Genomic DNA, 21,119 nt, shown 5'->3' with positions numbered 1-21,119 from the left:
CTGTGGTATTCTGAGTAGGATTCAATGATTGAATGACTGTGACGTGCTTCAAACTCCGAAAGGCGGGGCGTTAGTGACAGACGCAAAAGAATCACTAGATTCTATTCCGGCTGGACCGAGAACCGACAGATGATTAGCCTATGCTGTGACAGAGCATCAGGGACGTATTTTCACTGAGAGGATGGGAGGTAGCCACTGACAACGGTGAAACCCTACACAAGCTTGCCATGGAAAGGAGTAAGAAGGATTGGATGAAGACAGTAGGAAAGCAGAGAGACAGAAGGGAAGGCATCTTCATACGCTTATCTGAAGTTCTCACCAATGATATACGTAAGTATCCCTATCTTTATCTTTTATGTTATTTTCGTTCATCATCATACCCATTTGAGTCTGCCTGACTGAGATTTACAAGATGACCATAGCTTGCTTCATACCACCAATCTCCGTGGGATCGACCCTTACTCGCGTAAGGTTTATTACTTGGACGACCCAGTGCACTTGCTGGTTAGTTGTGCGAAGTTGTGTTTATGCCATGGTATTGAGCACCAAGTCTTTGGAGCCATTACTAGGGATTGTTTGTGTTTTGAAAAGTATTGATCACAATTTCGTGCACCAACCACCTTATGAACCAAATGAACCATACATAGATCCACCCCAAACCTCCATGGAGAAAGCACTTGCCGATCTAAACTCTACTATACAAGCTCTCTTCACCCAAATCAGACCACCAAATACCTTCAACAATCAACCCTCAAGCTCTAGTGTACTTCCTTGTCAACCACAGAATAATCTCTCCATCCCATCACAACCATCCATGGAAGAGCACCCACATCCATCAATCCAAGAGCAAGATGATCCCAATTATGCTATTGATATGGAACAGGAAAGAAGGAATCATCTTCGCGAATCCATACTTCATAAAGAGCTAGAGGAGGCCCTACGGGTAAGGGTAGGAGAGACCCTTGAAGATGAAAGAATAGTTGAAAGGAGTTGTCATAGAAAGAAAAACATCGAGGATGAGTACGATTTTATACTTAAATACCTGGACAAAGCAGTAATTATTAAAAAGGAAGAAGTGGTTACAGACTTAAGAGATACTGTACCTCCATTGGAAAGTCCAGTCACAGAGCCTCCTTCCACGGTGTTTGATGTTGATGTTGAGAAGAGCGTACAACCTCCAAGGCAGATCATGGTTGAAGATTTTGTAGAGGTTGATCAAGAGGTAGAAGATGTCAAAGAAGAGCACAAGGGAATGGAGCTTGAAATTACCTTGCCAAAGTTGTTGGAAACACCTCCCCCTAAGTTGCCATCATCCTTCACAACATTCAAGTGGGTAAAATTCATATCCCATAGCTTTCTAATCCCACTTGAATATGGGCTACTGGAGACGGATGGTCAACTTAGAGCTCTTTGTGGCATTAAGAGTAAGAGGAAGATGGCCAGTGATAAGAATTGTCAAGCAAGGTTCAACATGGTTGTGTGCTCAAGGTTTAAATGCAAAGGTTGGTGTAAAGCTCAACTGAATGGGTCTAGGAAGTTGTTTGGCCGCTTACGTGAGAATTCAGACTGCTTGCCACCCGGAAGGAACAATATTGCTCAACCAAAAGATGGGTGCAAATGCAAGGTCTGGGACCCCAGAATCCATTCTATCAATCACCACTCTTGGGGCCTTGTCACTTGCTTTAACCTGCTGGAAGGCTTTCTGCGCCTAGTTTGGGATCCCGGAGGCTATTGGAAGTACAAACATTGGTGGGGATTCCTGGATCAGTATAAGCACAAGCCACCATAGCAGGAAGCTCATCAAATGTCTAACTTAAGGACTATAACTAAAAGTGCTGGGTGGGAGACAACCCACCATGGTATGATCGTTTCTCTTTATTTAGTTTTGTTTGTTTACAATTTTTGTTTTATTTATTATATTGAACCTGGAATTTTGCATCTCATTCACATTAAGCATTGCATTCTGCATTCTGCATTTTTCAGTTATTAAAAAAAAAATTTCGCTACGCGACGCGATCGCATCAGCGACGCGTCCGCGTCGCTTGGAGAGAAAAGAAAAATAAAAGTGAACAGAGAGTCACGCTGGAGTGTGGCTGGAGGCGTGCTAATGGCACATATCGACCCACGCGACCGCGTCGCTGACGCGTCCGCGTCGAATGGGAAGTATGGCCTCCCACGCGGCCGCGTGCCCAACATTTCGACGTAAAAGGGTGCACAATGCCATATTGTACGAGAGTGGTGCTGGAAGCACAATCCTTGTCACGCACCCGCGTTGCCGACGCGGCCGCGTCAATTATTTTCTGACGCACACTCACGCGATCGCGCGACCCACGCGATCGCATCCCCCAATTTTGGCAATTAAATTGAATCGAACAGAGAGTTGTGCTGGAGCGAGGCTGCACTCGCGCCAGCAGTGCAACACGGGTCACGCGACCGCGTGACTGACGCGATCGCGTCGTCTTACCTGACGTGCACCCACGCGAACGCGTGCCTTCGGCGGCCGCGTCGCATGCGCCGCACAGCTCACCCTAAAATTGCCACATATCTTATCTTTCTCTCCTCCAAATCCTAATTTTTCTTCTCCTTTCTTATTTACTTCCTCTTCCTTTCTTTCCCTTCTCATTCTTCTTTTTCTTTTTATTTTATTTTTATTTATTTACATATTTCATTCATTGCATTTTAATTTTGCGCACATTTTTATCTTTCCATTGGTGTTAAAAATTTTTCTTATTCAACTGTTGCTTCTTTTCTTTAATTTATTTTGGTAACTTGTTTTACACTGTGGGATGATATTAATTGTATGCCAATGCCAATCTTTTATGATACTTGCACTCCATTTGCATTGACATGAATTTATATTATCTCTCCTTACCCACACTCTCTTCCCTATTATTGCAACTTTTTGCACTCTTGATTTGCCATGTCCTTTTATTATTTTCTCACTTGCATGTTGTAGCTACCATGTAATTGAGACCCTTATTTTTGGCATTAACCAACCCCTGTTTTATTTGTTTTCTATCTTTGCTTTGGGTTACTTTCCTTCCCTTTTTCTTTCAGGATGGCCACCAGGAAGAGACCGGAAGACGTTTACATGGGAGAGACAAACAAGTCCATCTGCAAAATCTTGAAGAATAGCATCAGTTGGAACAACCCGTCCACCTGCACATCTCAGCATGCACCGAGGACGGTGCAATCTTTAAGTGTGGGGAGGTCGATACCGATCTCCGTGGGTTAGTACTTTCTTTTCAACACCAATAATCTTATTTTCTTTATTTGTTCATTGTTGCATCTGCATATTTGATTGCATATTTTTTTGATAATTTTGTGCATTTAGTTACTACTTGGTTAAAATAATAAATTTCTTTTAAGATCCTATTTTTGAAAAAATTTCACTAATTTAAATTGAAAATTTTTATGTTAAAAATTTGTTTGAAGTTGTAATTGGAACATGAATTATATCTAAAGAACACACAACCTGTGAGACTTTGAGCTTATTTACATGGTTACATTATTTAACCATAATTATTTTTGTGTGTTTCCTTCTCTAGAATTGCAATCTCTGCTTTGTTCCATTCTGTATGTCCATATTTAATATATCTACATGCTTGCATATGATTGAGGCCATTGTTTGATTCTAACTTACTTATCCCAAAATTAGCCTACCTTTTACATCACTCTTGTTAGCTCCCTTGAGCCTTTAATTCCCTCTTATTCTATAAATCACAACACTAGTCTTAAGCAGAAAAATAAATTTAAAATCCCAAGTTGAATCCTTGGTTAGCTTAAGATAGAAGTTGTGTAATAGAGTTAAATGTGGAAAACCTTGTGGGAACATGAGTGATAGAAACAAAGGGTTAGGAAGATTAAAAAGAAATAAAAATAAATTTGGAAAGCATGCTCATAAGAAAATCAAAGTGATTCAATTACCATGTGCATAAAAAAAAAATAATAAAAATAAAAATAAAATAAAAAATAAAATAAAATTTTTTTTTCAGCATCTGAATAAAAGGGGATACAAAAAGAAATTCCCCAATGAAAACAATGCACATGGGATAAAAATAAAAAGTGAAACATGAGCATGTAATACAAAAGTGAGAAAATTATGGGTAGCTAGGTATGATTTTAAAGTTATATAGAGTGTATGTATGCTAGGTGAGATCTTAGACTAATCAAGGATTCACTTTATAAAGCTCACTTAGCCATATATATACACTTACCCTTACCTTAGCCCCATTACAACCTTGAAAAGATCTCATGATGTTTGCATTGATGCATTAAATATTGTTGATTGGTTAGATGAAGAACAAAGTGTTAGAAAGCATGACTAGGGAAGAGTAGAGTGATTGACCCTAGACACTTGAGAGATTAGAAGTGCATATACATTTCCTGTGAGGGTTCAATGCTTGATTCTATGTTCCCTGCTTTCATGAGCTATCTTCTTACAAGTTTACTTATCTTTTATTGTGTAATTTGAATTAGTGGAATTTGGTTTATATTTATTCTTGGAGAATTTATTTACTTTTAAACCAAGTAGGTAGAAACATTTTTGCATGTAGTTGCATTCATATACATAGGTTGCATTTCATAACATTTCACCTTTCCTCTTCATCTTTATAGCTTCTTTTGAGCTTAGCATGATGACATGCTAATGTTTAAGTGTGGGGAGGTTGATAAACTACTATTTTATGGTTTATCTTGTGCTCAATTGAGTGGTTTTTATCTACTCTTTACCCACTTATTCATACTATTTGCATGGTTTTATATTTCCTTCCTGATTATGTGCTTTGATCGAAAACATGCTTCTTTGGACTTATATTTGCTTATTATTAATCCTCTCTTATCACCATTAGATGCCTTGATATGTGTGTTAAGTGATTTCAGAGATTACAGGGCAAGAATGGCTTGGAGGATGGAAAGGAAGCATGCAAAAGTAGAAGGAATACAAGAAGTTGGAGAAATTGCTAAGCTGTCCAGCCTGACCTCTTCGCACTCAAATGGCTATAACTTTAGCTACAGAGGTCCAAACGATGCGGTTCCAGTTGCGTTAGAAAGCTAACAACTGGGGCTTCGATTTGATATATAATTTGCCATAGTTGCCCCGACGCCAAGCGACGCGAACGCGTGGATCACGCGGACGCGTGACCTGGCCAACACCCAATCCGCGTGGTCGCGTGGACGACGCAGCCGCGTCACTTTTCCGCGACCTGTACGGACCAGAAAGCGCTGGAAGTGATTTCTGGGCTGTTTCTGACCCAGTTTTTGGCCCAGAGAACACAGATTAGAGGCTATAAAGTGGGAGAATGCATCCATTCAAAAATAGCCATTCATAATTCTCTTTCTATTATTTTAGATGTAGTTTTCAGAGAGAGAGAGGTTCTCTCCTCTCTCTCTTAGGATTTAGGATTTCTCTTAGTTTTAGGAGTGACTCTCAATCCCAGGTTCTTTATTTTTATTTATTCCAATTTAATTTATGAACTCTTCCATGTTACAGATTACTCTTTTAAATTAATGTTATTTGAGATATTTCAGATTGATGATTGCTGTCTTTTATTTATATAAATAATTTGGATTTTCCTGATGCCCAATTGGCTTATGAATATTGTTAGTTTTAGATTTTACTGCTTTGAATGAATTGAAGGTATTCCAGATATTTATGATTTTAATTTAGTTTTTTTACATTCTTGGCTTTGGTTAAATAATTGGTGACTCTAGAGTTATCAAACTCATTGTTAATTGAAAATTGGAATTCATCCACTTAACTTACCTTCATAGTTAGAGGTTAACAAAGTGGAAGAAAAATCCAATTCTCATTACAATTGATAAGCATAACCAGGATAGGACCTCCAGTTCTCATATCTTGCCAAGAGTTTATTTTACAGTTATTTATTTATTTTTATTGCTTTGAGAATATATATGTGCCTACTGCCCAACTAACCTTTTACCTTGATCCAAAACCCCAAACACACTTTTTCATAACCAATAATAAGAACATACCTCCCTGCAATTCCTTGAGAAGACGACCCGAGGTTCAATACTCGGTTATCAATTTTAAAAAGGGGTTTGTTACTTGTGACAACCAAAACGTTTGTACGAAGGGATTTCTGTCGGTTTAGAGACTATATCTACAACGCGACTGTTTTTATGACATTCTTTACTGGCAAAAATCTTAACGTCACTGACAAATACAAGGTGACCATATCTTGCTTCATACCAACAATCTCTGTGGGATCGACCCTTACTCACGTAAGGTATTACTTGGATGACCCAGTACACTTGCTGGTTAAGTTGAACGGAGTTGTGTCCACACATAGCCAATAGCCATTAAATAAATCTCATGCAAATACAAAGAGGGTCATAATTTCGTCCACCAAGTTTTTGGCGCCGTTGCCGGGGATTGTTCGAGTATGGACAACTGACGGTTCATCTTGTTGCTCAGATTAGGTAATTTTCTTTTCAAAAAATTTTTCAAAAATCTTTTTCAAAATTTTTCTTTTCTTTTTCGTTTTTCCAAACTTTATTTTCGAAAAAATTAATAAAAATCCAAAAAAAATTAGAAAATCATAAAAACCAAAAATATTTTGTGTTTCTTGTTTGAGTCTTGAGTCAATTTTTAAGTTTGGTGTCAATTGTATGCTTTTAAAATTTTTTCTTGCATTTTTCGAAAATTCCATGCATTCATAGTGTTCTTCATGATCTTCAAGATGTTCTTGACAAGTCTTCTTGTTTGATCTTGATGTTTTCTTGTTTTGTGTTGTTTGTTGTTTTTCATGTGCATTTTTCGTTTGTTAGAATCCATGCATTAAAAATTTCTAAGTTTGGTGTCGTGCATATTTTCTTTGCATAAAAAATTTTTCAAAAATATGTTCTTAATGTTCATCATGATCTTCAAAGTGTTCTTGATGTTCATCTTGACATTCATAGTGTTCTTGCATGCATTTTGTGTTTTGATCCAAAATTTTCATGTTTTGGGTCATTTTCGTGTTTTTCTCTCTCATAATTAAAAATTCAAAAATCAAAAAAATATCTTTTCCTTATTTCCCTCCAAATTTTTGAAATTTTGGGTTGACTTGGTCAAAAATTTTTAAAATTAGTTGTTTCTCACAAGTCAAGTCAAATTTTCAATTTTAAAAATCTTATCTTTTTAAAATCTTTTTCAAAAATCATATCTTTTCAATTTTATCTTTGTTTTTCGAAAACTTTCAAAAATCTTTTTCAAGTTATTTTCAAAATCTTTTTCTTATCTTTATATCACATTTTCGAAATTACACTAACAATTAAGGTGATTGATTCAAAAATTTGAAGTTTGTTACTTTCTTGTTAAGAAAGGTTCAATCTTTAAGTTCTAAAATCATATCTTTTAGTTTCTTGTTAGTTAAGTAATTTTAAAAATTAAATCTTTTTCAAACGTATCTTTTATCTTATCTTTTATCATATCTTTTTCAAAAAAAAATTTTATCTTTTTCAAAATGTGATTTTAAAATATCTTATCTAACTTCTTATCTTCTTATCTTTTCAAATTTGATTTTAATATTTTTTTAACTAACTATTTGACTTTTTGTTTGTTTCTTATCTTTTTCAAAACCACCTAACTACTTTTCCCTCTTCAATTTTCGAAAATACCTCTCTCTTTTTCAAAAAATTCTTTTTAATTGTTTTAAATTTTAATTTTAATTATATTTTATATTTAATTTTCGAAAATACTAATCCCCTTTTCAAAGTTATTTTCGAAATTCTCCCTCTCTTTTCTTATTCTATTTACTTATTTATTTACTAACACTTCTCTTCACCTCTCTTCATCTAAATATCCGAACCCACTCTTCTACATTCTTCTCCCCTTTCTTCTTCTACTAACATAAAGGAATCTCTATACTGTGACATAGAGGATTCCTCTTCTTTTCTTGTTTTCTTCTCTTTCATATGAGCAGGAACAAGGAAAAAGGCACTCTTGTTGAAATTGTTCCAGAACCTGAAAGGACTCTGAAGAGAAAATTAAGAGAAGCTAAGTTACAACAATCTAAAGGTAACCTTTCAGAAACATTAGAACAAGAGAAGGAGATGGTAGCCGAAAATAATAATAATGCAAGGAGAATGCTTGGTGACTTCACAAAGCCAACGTCCAAATTTGATGGAAGAAGCATCTCCATTCCTGCCATTGGAGCCAATAATTTTGAGCTTAAGCCTCAACTAGTTGCTTTAATGCAACAGAACTGCAAGTTTTATGGACTTCCATCTGAAGATCCTTACCAGTTTTTAACTGAGTTCTTGTAGATTTGTGAGACTGTTAAGACGAATGGAGTAGATCCTGAAGTCTACGGGCTCATGCTTTTCCCTTTTGCTGTAAGAGACAGAGCTAGAATATGGTTGGATTCACAACCTAAGGATAGCTTGGACCCTTGGGATAAGCTGGTCACAGCCTTCTTGGATAAATTCTTTCCTCCTCAAAAGCTGAGCAAGCTTAGAGTGGATGTTCAGACCTTCAAACAAAAAGATGGTGAATCCCTCTATGAAGCTTGGGAAAGATACAAGCAGTTGACCAAAAGGTGTCCATCTGACATGTTTTCAGAATGGACCATATTAGATATATTCTATTATGGTCTATCTGAATTTTCGAAAATGTCATTGGACCATTCTGCAGGTGGATCAATTCACCTAAAGAAAACACCTGCAGAAGCTCAAGAACTCATTGACATGGTTGCAAATAACCAATTTATGTAAACTTCTGAGAGGAATTCCGTGAATAATGGGATACCTCAGAGGAAGGGAGTTCTTGAGATTGATGCTCTGAATGCCATATTGGCTCAGAACAAAGTGTTGACTCAGCAAGTCAACATGATCTCTCAAAGTCTGAATGGATGGCAAAATGCATCCAACAGTACTAAAGAGGCAGCTTCTGAAGAAGCTTATGATCCTGAGAATCCTGCAATGGCAGAGGTCAATTACATGGGTGAACCTTATGGAAACACCTATAATTCATCATGGAGAAATAATCCAAATTTCTCATGGAAGGATCAACAAAAGCCTCAACAAGGCTTTAACAATGGTGGACGCAATAGGCTGAGCAATAGCAAGCCTTTTCCATCATCTTCTCAGCAACAGACAGAGAATTCTGAACAAAACACTTCTAATTTAGCCAATCTAGTCTCTGATCTGTCAAAGGCCACTTTCAATTTCATGAGTGAAACAAGATCCTCCATCAGAAATCTGGAGGCACAAGTGGGCCAGCTGAGTAAGAAAGTCATTGAAACTCCTCCCAGTATTCTCCCAAGCAATACAGAAGAGAATCCAAAAGGAGAGTGCAAGGCCATTGATGTAATCAACATGGCCGAATGCACAAGGGAGGAGGAGGACGAAAATCCTAGTGAGGAAGACCTCCTGGGACGTCCCTCAAGCAAGAAGGAGTTTCCTATTAAGGATCCAAAGGAATCTGAGGCTCATATAGAGACCATAGAGATTCCATTAAATCTTCTTCTGCCATTCATGAGCTCTGAAGACTATTCTTCCTCTGAAGAGGATGAAGATGTGACTGGAGAGCAAGTTGCTCAATATTTAGGAGCTATCATGAAGCTGAATGTCAAGTTGTTTGGTAATGAGACTTGGGAAAGTGAACCTCCCTTGCTTCTTAGTGAACTGGATACCTGGATTCAGCAAATTTTACCTCAAAAGAGACAAGATCCTGGCAAGTTCTTAATACCTTGTATCATAGGCACCACGACCTTTGAAAAAGCTCTATGTGATCTGGGGTCAGGGATAAATCTTATGCCACTCTCTGTAATGGAGAAGCTGGGGATCATTGAGGTACAACCTGCCTTGTTCTCATTACAATTGGCAGACAAGTCATTGAGACAAGCGTATGGAATAGTAGAAGATGTGTTAGTAAAGGTTGAAGGCCTTTACATCCCTGCTGATTTCATAATCTTAGACACTAGGAAGGAAGAGGATGAATGTATCATCCTTGGAAGACCTTTCCTAGCTACAGCAGGAGCTGTGATAGATGTCAACAGAGGTGAATTAGTCCTTCAATTGAATGGGGACTACCTTATGTTTAAGGCACATGGCCATCCCTCGGTGACAAAAGAGAGCAAGCATGAAGAGCTTCTATCAGTTCAGAGTCAAGAAGAGCCCCCACAGTCAAACTCTAAGTTTGGTGTTGGGAGGCCACAACCAAACTCTAAGTTTGGTGTTAAGACCCCATATCCAAACTCTAAGTTTGGTGTTGGGACTATACAACATTGACCTGATCACCTTGTGGCTCCATGAGAGCCCAATGTCAAGCTATTGACATTAAAGAAGCGCTTGTTGGGAGGCAACCCAATTTTATTTATCTAATTTTTATTTTATTTTATTTTATTGTTATTTTGTGTTTTATTAGGTACATGATCATGAGGAGTCACAAAAAAAATATAAAAATTAAAAACAGAATAAAAAACAGCAGAAGAAAAATCATACCCTGGAGGAAGGACAGACTGGCGTTCAACGCCAGTAAGGAGCATCTGGCTGGCGTTCAACGTCAGAACAGAGCATGAATCTGGTGCTGAACGCCAGAAACAAGCAACATTCTGGCGTTTGAACGCCAGGAATGTGCCTTAAGGAAAGCTGGCGCTGAACGCTAGTAACAAGCATGGAACTGGCGTTCAACGCCAGAAACATGCTACATATGGGCGTTGAACGCCCAGAACATGCTTTACATGGGCGTTGAACGCCCAGAACGTGCATCACCTCGGCGTTTAAACGCCAGAATGGTATGCAAAGGTATTTTACATGCCTATTTGGTGCAGGGATGGAATTCCTTGATACCTCAGGATCTGTGGACCCCACAGGATCCCCACCTAACATATTCCCACCTTACCTCCTAATCCTATTTACACTCTCCCCCATATCACACTTTCCAACACCCTTCACCAATCACCTCAATCTCTCTTCCCCATCACCTATTCACCACTCACATCCATCCACTCTTTCCCATAAACCCCACCTACCTCCAAAATTCAAAAATCTTTCCCACCCAAACCCACCCTAAAATGGCCAAACCTACCCTCTCCCCTTTCCCTATATATACCCCTCCATTCCACTTCATTTTCACACAACACAACCCCCTCTTCTATACCTTGGCCAAAACACCATCTCTCCCTTCTCCTCAATATTTTCTTTTTCTTCTTCTTCTCTTCTTTCTTCTCTTGCTCGAGGGCGAGCAATATTTTAAGTTTGGTGTGGTAAAAGCATAAGCTTTTTGTTTTTCCATTACCATCAATGGCACCTAAGGCCGGAGAATCCTCTAGAAAAGGAAAAGGGAAGACAAAAGCTTCCACCTTCGAGTCATGGGAGATGGAAAGATTCATCTCCAAAAGCCATTAAGACCACTTCTATGATATTGTGGCAAAGAAGAAGGTGATCCCTGAGGTCCCTTTCAAGCTCAAGAAAAATGAGTATCCAGAAATCCGACATGAGATCCGAAGAAGAGGCTGGGAAGTCCTAACCAACCCCATGCAACAAGTCGGAATCTTAATGGTTCAAGAGTTCTATGCCAATACATGGATCACTAGGAACCATGATCAAAGTATGAACCCGAGTCCAAAGAATTATCTCACAATGGTTCGGGGGAAATACTTAGATTTTAGTCCGGAGAATGTGAGATTGGCGTTCCACTTGCCCATGATGCAAGAAGATGTACGCCCCTACACTAGAAGGGTCAATTTTAATCAAAGGTTGGACCAAGTCCTTATGGACATATGTGTGGAAGGAGCTCAATGGAAGAGAGACTCCAAAGGCAAGCCAGTTCAACTAAGAAGACTGGACCTCAAGCCTATGGCTAGAGGATGGTTGGAGTTCATTCAACACTCCATCATTCCCACTAGCAACCGATCTGAAGTTACTGTAGATCGGGCCATCATGATTCATAGCATCATGATTGGAGAGGAAGTAGAAGTTCATGAAGTCATCTCTAATAAATTCTACAAAATAGCCGAAAAGCCCTCCACCATGGCAAGGCTAGCTTTTCCTCACCTTATTTGCCATCTATGTTACTCAGCTGGAGTTATCATAGAAGGAGACATCTCCATTGAAGAGGATAAGTCCATCACTAAGAAGAGGATGGAGCAAGCAAGAGATACCCTCCACGGTTCTCAAGAGATGCATGAGGAAGCTCATCATCAAGAAATCCCTGAGATGCCTCAAGGGATGCACTTTCCTCCCAACAAATATTGGGAACAACTCAACACTTCCTTAGAAGATTTGAGCCACAATGTAGAACAATTAAGGGTGGAACATCATGAGCACTCCATCATTCTCCATGAAATAAGAGAAAACCAAAGAGCAATGAGGGAGGAGCAACAAAGGCAAGGAAGGGACATAGAAGAGCTTAAGGACATTGTTGGTCCTTCAAGAAGAAGACGCCACTAAGGTGAATTCATTCCTTGTTCTTATTTCTTTCTGTTTTTCGGTTTCTATGTTATGTTTATCTATATTTTGTGTCTCTACTTCATGATCATTAGTATGTAGTAACCATGTCTTAAAGCTATGAATAAATTCCATGAATCCTTCACCTCTCTTAAATGAAAAATGTTTTAATTCAAAAGAACAAGAAGTACATGAATTTTGAATTTATCCTTGAATTTAGTTTAATTATATTAATGTGGTGACAATACTTTTTGTTTTCTGAATGAATGCTTGAACAGTGCATATTTTTTATCTTGATGTTTATGAATGTTAAAACTGTTGGCTCTTGAAAGAATGATGAACAAAGAGAAATGTTATTGATGATCTGAAAAATCATAAAATTGATTCTTGAAGCAAGAAAAAGCAGTGAAAAAAGCAAAGGCTTGCGGAAAAAAAAATTATATATAGAAAGAAAAAGAAAAAGCAAGCAGAAAAAGCCAATAGCCCTTAAAACCAAAAGGCAAGGGTAAAAAGGATCCAAAGCAAAAGAATGTGCTTAAGAGCTGAGTCACAATCTGGACACCTCTAACAGGGGACTCTAGCAAAGCTGAGTCACAATTTGAAAAGGTTCACCCAGTTATGTGTCTGTGGCATTTATGTATCCGGTGGTAATACTGGAAAACAAAGTGCTTAGAGCCACGACCAAGACTCACAAGTAGCTGTGTTCAAGAATCAACATGCTTAACTAGGAAAGTCAATAACACTATCCGAAATTCTAAGTTCCTAGAGAAGCCAATCATTCTAAACTTCAAAGGAAAAAGTGAGATGCCAAAACTGTTCAGAAGCAAAAAGCTACAAGTCCCGCTCATCTAATTATAATTAATATTCATTGATATTCTGGAATTTATAGTATATTCTCTTCTTTTTATCCTATTTGATTTTCAGTTGCTTGGGGACAAGCAACAATTTAAGTTTGGTGTTGTGATGAGCAGATAATTTATACGCTTTTTGGCATTGTTTTTAGGTAGTTTTTAGTAAGTTCAAGCTACTTTTAGGGATGTTTTCATTAGTTTTTATGTTAAATTTACATTTCTGGACTTTACTATGAGTTTGTGTGTTTTTCTGTGATTTCAGGTAATTTCTGGCTGAAATTGAGGGACTTGAGCAAAACTCTGAAAAAAGGCTGACAAAAGGACTGCTGATGCTGTTGGATTCTGACCTCCCTGCACTCGAAATGGATTTTCGGGAGCTCCAGAACTCCAAATGGCGTGCTCTTAATGGCGTTGGAAAGTAGACATCTAGAGCTTTCCAGCAATATATAATAGTCCATACTTTATTCGGAAATTGATGACGTAAAGTGGCGCTCAACGCCAAGTACATACTGCTGTCTGGAGTTAAACGCCAGAAATACGTTATAACCCGGAGTTGAACGCCAGAAACACGCTATAACTCGGCGTTCAACTCCAAGAAAAGCCTCAGCTCGTGGATAGATCAAGCTCAGCCCAAGCATACACCAAGTGGGCCCCAGAAGTGGATTTATGCATCAATTACTTACTCATGTAAACCCTAGTAGCTAGTCTAGTATATATAGGACTTTTAACTATTGTATTAGACATCTTTTGATCACTTTAGATCTAAGGAACATCTGGGGGTGCATAGTCCTTAGACCATGGGGGCTGGCCATTCGGCCATGCCTGAACCTTTCACTTATGTATTTTTAATGGTGGAGTTTCTGCACACCATAGATTAAGGGTGTGGAGCTCTGCTGTACCTCAAGTTTCAATACAATTACCATTACTTTATATTCAATTCTCTTTTATTCTTATTCCAAGATATACGTTGCACTTCAACTTGATGAATGTGATGATCCGTGACACTCATCATCATTCTCACCAATGAACGCGCGTGACTGACAACCACTTCCATTCTACTTTAGGCCGGGCGCATATCTCTTAAATTCCCCAACAGAATCTTCGTGGTATAAGCTAGATAGATGGCGGCATTCATGGGGATCCGGAAAGTCTAACCTTGTCTATGGTATTCCGAGTAGGATCCCGGGAATCCGGAAAGTCTAACCTTATCTGTGGTATTCCGAGTAGGATTCCGGTATTGAATGACTGTGACGAGCTTCAAACTCCTGAAGGCTGGGCGTTAGTGACAGACGCAAAAGAATCAAGGGATTCTATTCCAACCTGATTGAGAACCGACAGATGATTAGCCATGCTGTGACAGAGCATTTGGACTATTTTCACTGAGAGGATGGGATGTAGCCATCAACAAGGGTGATGCCTCCAGACGATTTGCCATGCAGTGACAGCACATAGGACCATTTTCCCGAGAGGATGAAAAGTAGCCATTGAAGACGGTGATGCCCTACATACAGCTTGCCATGGAAAGGAGTAAGAAGGATTGGATGAATGTAATAAGAAAGTAGAGATTCGAGAGGATTCTAGCATCTCCACACGCCTATCTGAAATCCCCACCATTAATTTACATAAGTATTTCTATCCTATTTTATTTTCTGTTTATTATTAATTTTTGAACTCATCATAAACCAATTTAATCTGCCTAACTGACAAATACAAGGTGACCATAGCTTGCTTCATACCAACAATCTCTGTGGGATCGACCCTTACTCACGTAAGGTATTACTTGGATGACCCAGTACACTTGCTGGTTAAGTTGAACGGAGTTGTGTCCACACATAGCCAATAGCCATTAAATAAATCTCATGCAAATACAAAGAGGGTCACAATTTCGTCCACCACTTAGGTATCCAAATTAATTTGGATCCTTTGAAGTTAATCCATCTTGGTTGCCCAAGTGCATTGAAATCACAAACAACATTGTAGACCTTGTTTCCTACAACTCTCTTTTCAATGAAGCATTGTGCATATGAGTGACCAAATTTTTTGCAATTAACACAATGATTTTCTGGTGTGTGTCGCTGAAACTTGGGTGAGTTAAATTGCTTGAAGTGATTAAATGGTTGAAATTTTCTGGTTTTTGGAGGAGATGCATTTTTTTTGACAAACTGATTTTTGTTATAATTATTCCTCTTTGCAAAAATGTTTTCACCAGAATTTTTTTGAATATTTTTATCTTTCGAAAATGAGGTTTTGTTGTAAAATGGTGGTTTCTTGAAATCATCCTCATTTTTTGAAATGTAACCCAAACCTGGCCGGTTTGAACTCGGTTTAGTTTTTGGTGAATGCTCAGTTTCACTTGTGTATACTTCATCAAATTTTTTTTCAAATGTTGGAGCATTTTCAACACCAACTTTGTTTGGTATAGTTTTGGTATTTGATGAAGAAGCCACAAACTTTATAGAGGAAATATTAGAAACTGCATCTTCCTTGGCTATGTAGCCTAAACCAGATTTTTCAAACAAAGGTCTTTGACTTGCAAGTAATTTATCCAAGTTACTAGAACTTTGAGCGAATTTTGCTAAGTCACCATTCAGCCTTTTAATTTTATCATTTAATCTTTCATTTTTAGCAATCAACTCATGAGAAGGATCCACAATGTGCTTTCCTTTTAATTTTTCAAGTTCAGATTTTAGAAATCTGTTTTCTTCAATGATGTCCGAAGCACATTCAGTTTCCTTTACTTTTTCCTTTAAAAATTCATTTTCAGCTCTTAACACATCTCTTTTAGATCTATACTCATTATATTTGTCAAGCAGTTTTGATGTATTTAAAGTGAGATCATCAATAATAGCATGCAAGTCTTCAATGGTTAAATCATAATAGTTTACCTCATCAAGATTGTTGTTTCCAGCCATGAAACAGTCCTTGTCATCTCCTTCAGATTCTTCTTCTTCATTTGAGTCATTCTCAAGATCCTCCCAAGCTGCCATGAGTACTCTCTTCCTTTCCTTCTTTCCTTTGTCCTCCTTTTTGAGCTTTGGGCAGTTTGACTTGAAGTGTCCAGTTTCCTTGCAATGATGACACGTCACCTTGCTTAAGTCTATCTTTTGCTCCTTTGAACTTGAACCTTTGTATTTGCCCTTGCTTTTCATCATCCTTCTAAATTTCCTAGCAAAAAACAAAAGCTCGTCATCTGAAATACCATCACTAGACTCACTCTCTTTCGGTTCTATTTGTGACTTGAGGGCTATTCCCTTTTTCTTTGAGTCTGTGTTTGTGTGTGTGGCTTCATAGGCAAGGAATTTTTCTCTCAGCTCATCATAGGTTATGGGACTTATATTGTTACTCTCGGTTAGGACAGTGGCAGTGTTTTTCCACTCTTTTGTGAGGCTTCTAAGGAGTTTTCTCACCAAGGTTTGTTCTGCATAGTTTGTACCCATAGCATCAAGGTTGTTGATTATGATTGAGAATCTCTCAAACGCTTCATCAATGCTTTCTCCATCCTTCATGCTAAACATCTCGTACTCTTTTCGCAGCATATCAATCCTCGTTTCTTTGACTTGTTTAGTGCCTTCATGTGTAACCTGGAGTTTTTTCCAGATTTCTTTGGCTGTCTTGCATCTAGACACCTTCCGGTATTCTTCAAAGCTGATAGCATAGTGAAGAAGGTTGATTGCTTTAGCGTTCAGTTCTATCTTCTTCTTGTCATCTTCATTCCATTCAGCTTCTTCTTTCGGAGTCACCACTCCATCAGCACTTGTTTTTGTTGGGATCTTGGGACCACTCACAACGATCTTCCATAGGTTGTAGTCAATGGATTGGATGAAGATCCTTATCCTTTCTTTCCAGTAGGAGTAGTTCTTTCCGTTAAAGAAAGGTAGCCAATTGTTTGACTGGCCTTCAGTGAGGGTGTAGGCAACTGTGGTTGTGCCCAGGTTGTTCGCCATTGGATCTTTGCTCCAAGCTGTTAAGCTTGATTCTTGAGACCTTAGCTCTGATACCAATTGAAGGTTGTGGTAGGCTTAGAGAAGGGGGGGTTGAATCTATGCCTTCCTTTTCAGTTGCTGTTTTGACCCTTTTTAATCAAAGTTACAAATCTGATTCTCTTTGAACTCAGCAGCGGAAATTTATGAGACAATTTATTTTTGTCTCATGAATATCAGAAAATAGAACATAACAGAGAAGAAAAAGCTAACACCAGTATATATCCTGGTTCGGTTGCTTTGTGCTATGCAACCTACATCTAGTCTCCTCCACAACTATGGAAGAATTTCACTATAGTTAACAGTATTACATACACCAATTTCACACTCAAGTTCTAACCTAACTTGACATTGGCTATGCTAACACTCAACTATTCACTCTTAGTGCTATCCCAACTAAGAATGGGATACCAACAGGTACAAGATACAAGACACTTAATCAACCTAAAGAAATCAGAAAACAACTCTAGGCTTTTCTCTCAAGTGTTTCACTCAGCCTTTTTCAACTCTTGGCTTTTTCTCAAGCTTTCTCACAATGCCTTTTCACTCAAGAAATTACAGAAAGATAAGCTTAGAAAAGTACATCACAATCAGAAAAACATGAAGGAGATCGACTTCATCAACAGCCTCTATGCTATGCGAAAAACCAGATTAGCAAGCCTCTGATTTAGTTCTTCATACTGGCGGAATGCACCTTTGAATAGGTTACACTGTCCAGTTAGTTGAACTTCTTCAAAGAGCTCTCTCAGAACAAACACCTCAAGTTCACTGGTTATCTCTCCTTGCTTCAGAATGAACAACAAGCTTCTTTTTATCTCCTTGCATGTTCCTTGATTCTTCCTCCAAGGTCAACATCTTGAGCCTTGAGCTTCACCAACCCACAAGCTCACTTTTTCTTCTCAATCATCAAAGTAGAACCTTTCCTTCTGACTTTTCCAACTTGACCGAAAGCCATGAAGGAGTAACCGAAATTGTTTTCCAATGGTCAACCAAATCTGAACCATAGAGATGCAACTTGGTCCCCAAGAATCTCTTGTGACCGTGCATTTGTAGCAGTGAAGAACAGAGATAAACTTTTTCTTTGAATGCCATTTTTGGATAGAACAGAGAGTAGGGAAGAAATGATGAATATCTGATGCTTGCAAGATGAGATGGATTACCTTTCTTAAGCTTGATTTGTATTAGATTTTCTGCTTTAGCTTATGTGCTTCAAGCTTAGATTTTCTCTTTCTTGCTTCTTTGGTTACTGGCTTATGGAGGAAGCTTTTCTTCTCTTTCTCTTTCTTACTTTACTGAAGTCTTGATGTGACTTGATTAGAGAGGAGAGGAACGTTGCTTTGGTTGGAGCAAGATGGTGGGAAATTGAAAACAATTTCAAGCTTGGATCGGGTTCTTCTCTTTTTGGCCCGTGGTGCCTTGCTATGCTTCTTTGATGAATTTGTTTGATATGAATGACTTGGGCTTGTCTTTATTCACACTTCCCATTCAGCCCATTAGCTTTGTTTTGTTATTCATTCAAATTGGGCTGCCAAAATTGAATTATGGCCTGCAACATAACATAAATAATTATCAATGTGTACTTATTAATTTAACAACTCTAATTATTTATTTTGCCAAAAATAATGTTTGTCATCACTAATTAATTTAGTTAATTTCTTAACTCAACAAATGTGACTTTGGTTAAGGGTTGGTAACTGAAGGTGAGTAGCAGTGAAGGTATGAAGTATTAAGAACCCTAATTCCTAATATATATATATATATATATATATATATATATATATATATATATATATATATATAGGGCAAGTAGGGGCAGATTCACCCTGAACCTGTCTGTAAAACCCGGTTAATTAACGGCTAATTAATCCATAAATGAGAATTTATTCTAGACAGCCTAAAATGTGATTTTTATGGCTAAATGGGATAGAGGAGACTGAGACGAGAATTTTGGTACCAATTTTATGGAATTCGGACCAAGATTGGACCGAACGGGCCAAACCGGGCCAATTGGACCCAAAGTGGGCCCTTGGCCCAACATAACTTAACCAAAACCCTAGTTTTCAGCACTCTCTCTCCTCATTTGTTACACACACAAGCTGAAAATTAGAGAGAAAGGGAGAAGAACACTCTCTCAAGTTCTTTCTCTCACTTGATCTTCAAACCACCATAACTTTTGATCTAGAGCTCCGATTGCCGCTCCGTTTGCGGCCACGCGTTCACCGCGGAGAGCTCTACAAAACCCATACCATCAATCTTGAGGTAAGCCACACTTTGCTGTTCGAATCTCAGCCCTTATTTTCGAGTTTCAATGGGTGAAATGTTGAGATTTTGGGTTCTTTGATGTTATAGGACCCAACTCTCTCGAAGGAGAAGGTTAATCTTGTCTCCTTGGATCTTGGGTGTGGTAAGATTCTCAACCCTAGTGTATTTTGTGATTTTATGATGTTGGGTTTTGAGATGTTGTGTATGGGTATGATGATTGTGGCTTAGGTTGTGTATATGTGTGTATTGGAGCTTGATTGGTGATATTGAAAAGCTTGGAAAGGGTTTGGTGGTGAAAAATCTGTTCTTGGAGGTTTTGAGGCCTTGAGAGCTTGTGGATAAAAGGTTTGGAAGTGCTCCGGTGGAGCTTGGGAAAATCGGCTAAGGTATGGTCTCGGTTTCCCGTATCTAATATGTAATGTGGTAGGAAATACTTAGGCTAGAGGCCCTAAGATAGGCATAGAATGGTTGATGTTGTTGAATGATTGAGATATATGATGTGGTCATATATGTGATGATGATTATTGATGCCTTGGTGGTATGATGTATGAGAAATATGCATGTTGTGATATATGCTTGATGATTGGTTATGGTTGAATTGTGGGCTGAACCATATTGTTGGTGAGTATGATGTTGATTATGTACAATAATGATTTATTGGAATTGGTGTTGTTGGTAATTGGCATGAGAAATAGTGTATGATATGTCAATGTGTTTGTGTTTGAGCCACTTGGGTGAAGTGGGGTAAAATGATGAAGTAGTGATTTTGGTAATTGGGGTAATGTGTCAATGTGTGAGTTGAGGAGGCTTGATGTGGAGTTTGATACATTTTGATTGATTTCAAAGAAAAGGAATGAAATTGGCATGTTTTGATTGACTTTGAAAGGAGTTGAAAATGGTTTGTTTTTGAAAATGGCATATTGGGGTTTTGAATGAAATTATGGTTTTTGGGCATACTTTGACGGGACATAACTTGGACTACGGATCTCCGTTTTGTACCAAATCTATTTAAAAATGAAATTGGAGCCGGGATGTCCATGCCGTTCGAAGAACGGGTGAAAAACGATTTGAAATGATGAAGTTATGTCCGTTGGAAGATTAGGGTTTAAATCTGTGAAATTCTGCAGCTTTTAACTTAGAAAATTTTTAGCAGAATGACCCCTTGCGCGTGGGCGCACCTGGCGCGTGCGCGCCGATCTTCCGAAACATGCCATCCACGCGTACGCGTGATCTGCGCGGGCGCGCCGATTGTGCTGCACCCAATGCCCAGTCATTTTCCCGAGAGTTATGCCAGAACTGTGCCGGTGTTGTGCCTGGGGCACAAGAACACCCGCGCGTACGCGTGGTTGACGCGTGCGCGTAGATGGGCAAGTTTGGAATCCACGCGTTAGCGTGCATGACGCTTACGCGTCGATGAGTTGTTGAGGCCATCCACGCGTGCGCGTGGAGTGCGCGTACGCGCGGCCCTGTTTTCATCCCAAAGTTGATTTTTGAGTTTTAAAAGCCAAATCTCATACTTCTAAGCCTCCGATCTCACCATGTATGTCTTAAATCATTATGGCATGCCTAGCTATTAGAAAGGGGCTAGTGAACGAGGTAACTTGCGAGTGAAGCAAGGGGAAGATGAATGATC

The 21,119-nt window shown here is 38.6% G+C and overlaps 1 non-coding gene across 1 annotated transcript; it reads right to left on the bottom strand.

The window, feature by feature from the left end:
- Positions 1 to 8,451: 8,451 nt before the first annotated feature.
- On the bottom strand, positions 8,452 to 8,555 carry LOC130963936 (small nucleolar RNA R71). Its single transcript, XR_009080051.1, has one exon. It is a non-coding gene; the product is annotated as a small nucleolar RNA R71 (small nucleolar RNA).
- Between the last annotated feature and the right edge of the window lie 12,564 nt (positions 8,556 to 21,119).

This window comes from Arachis stenosperma, chromosome 2, assembly GCF_014773155.1.
Source record: "Arachis stenosperma cultivar V10309 chromosome 2, arast.V10309.gnm1.PFL2, whole genome shotgun sequence".
In the NCBI taxonomy this organism is placed as follows: Eukaryota; Viridiplantae; Streptophyta; class Magnoliopsida; order Fabales; family Fabaceae; genus Arachis; species Arachis stenosperma.
The sequence above is the reverse complement of the archived record's forward strand: the minus strand, read 5'-3'. Positions and strand labels throughout refer to the sequence as shown.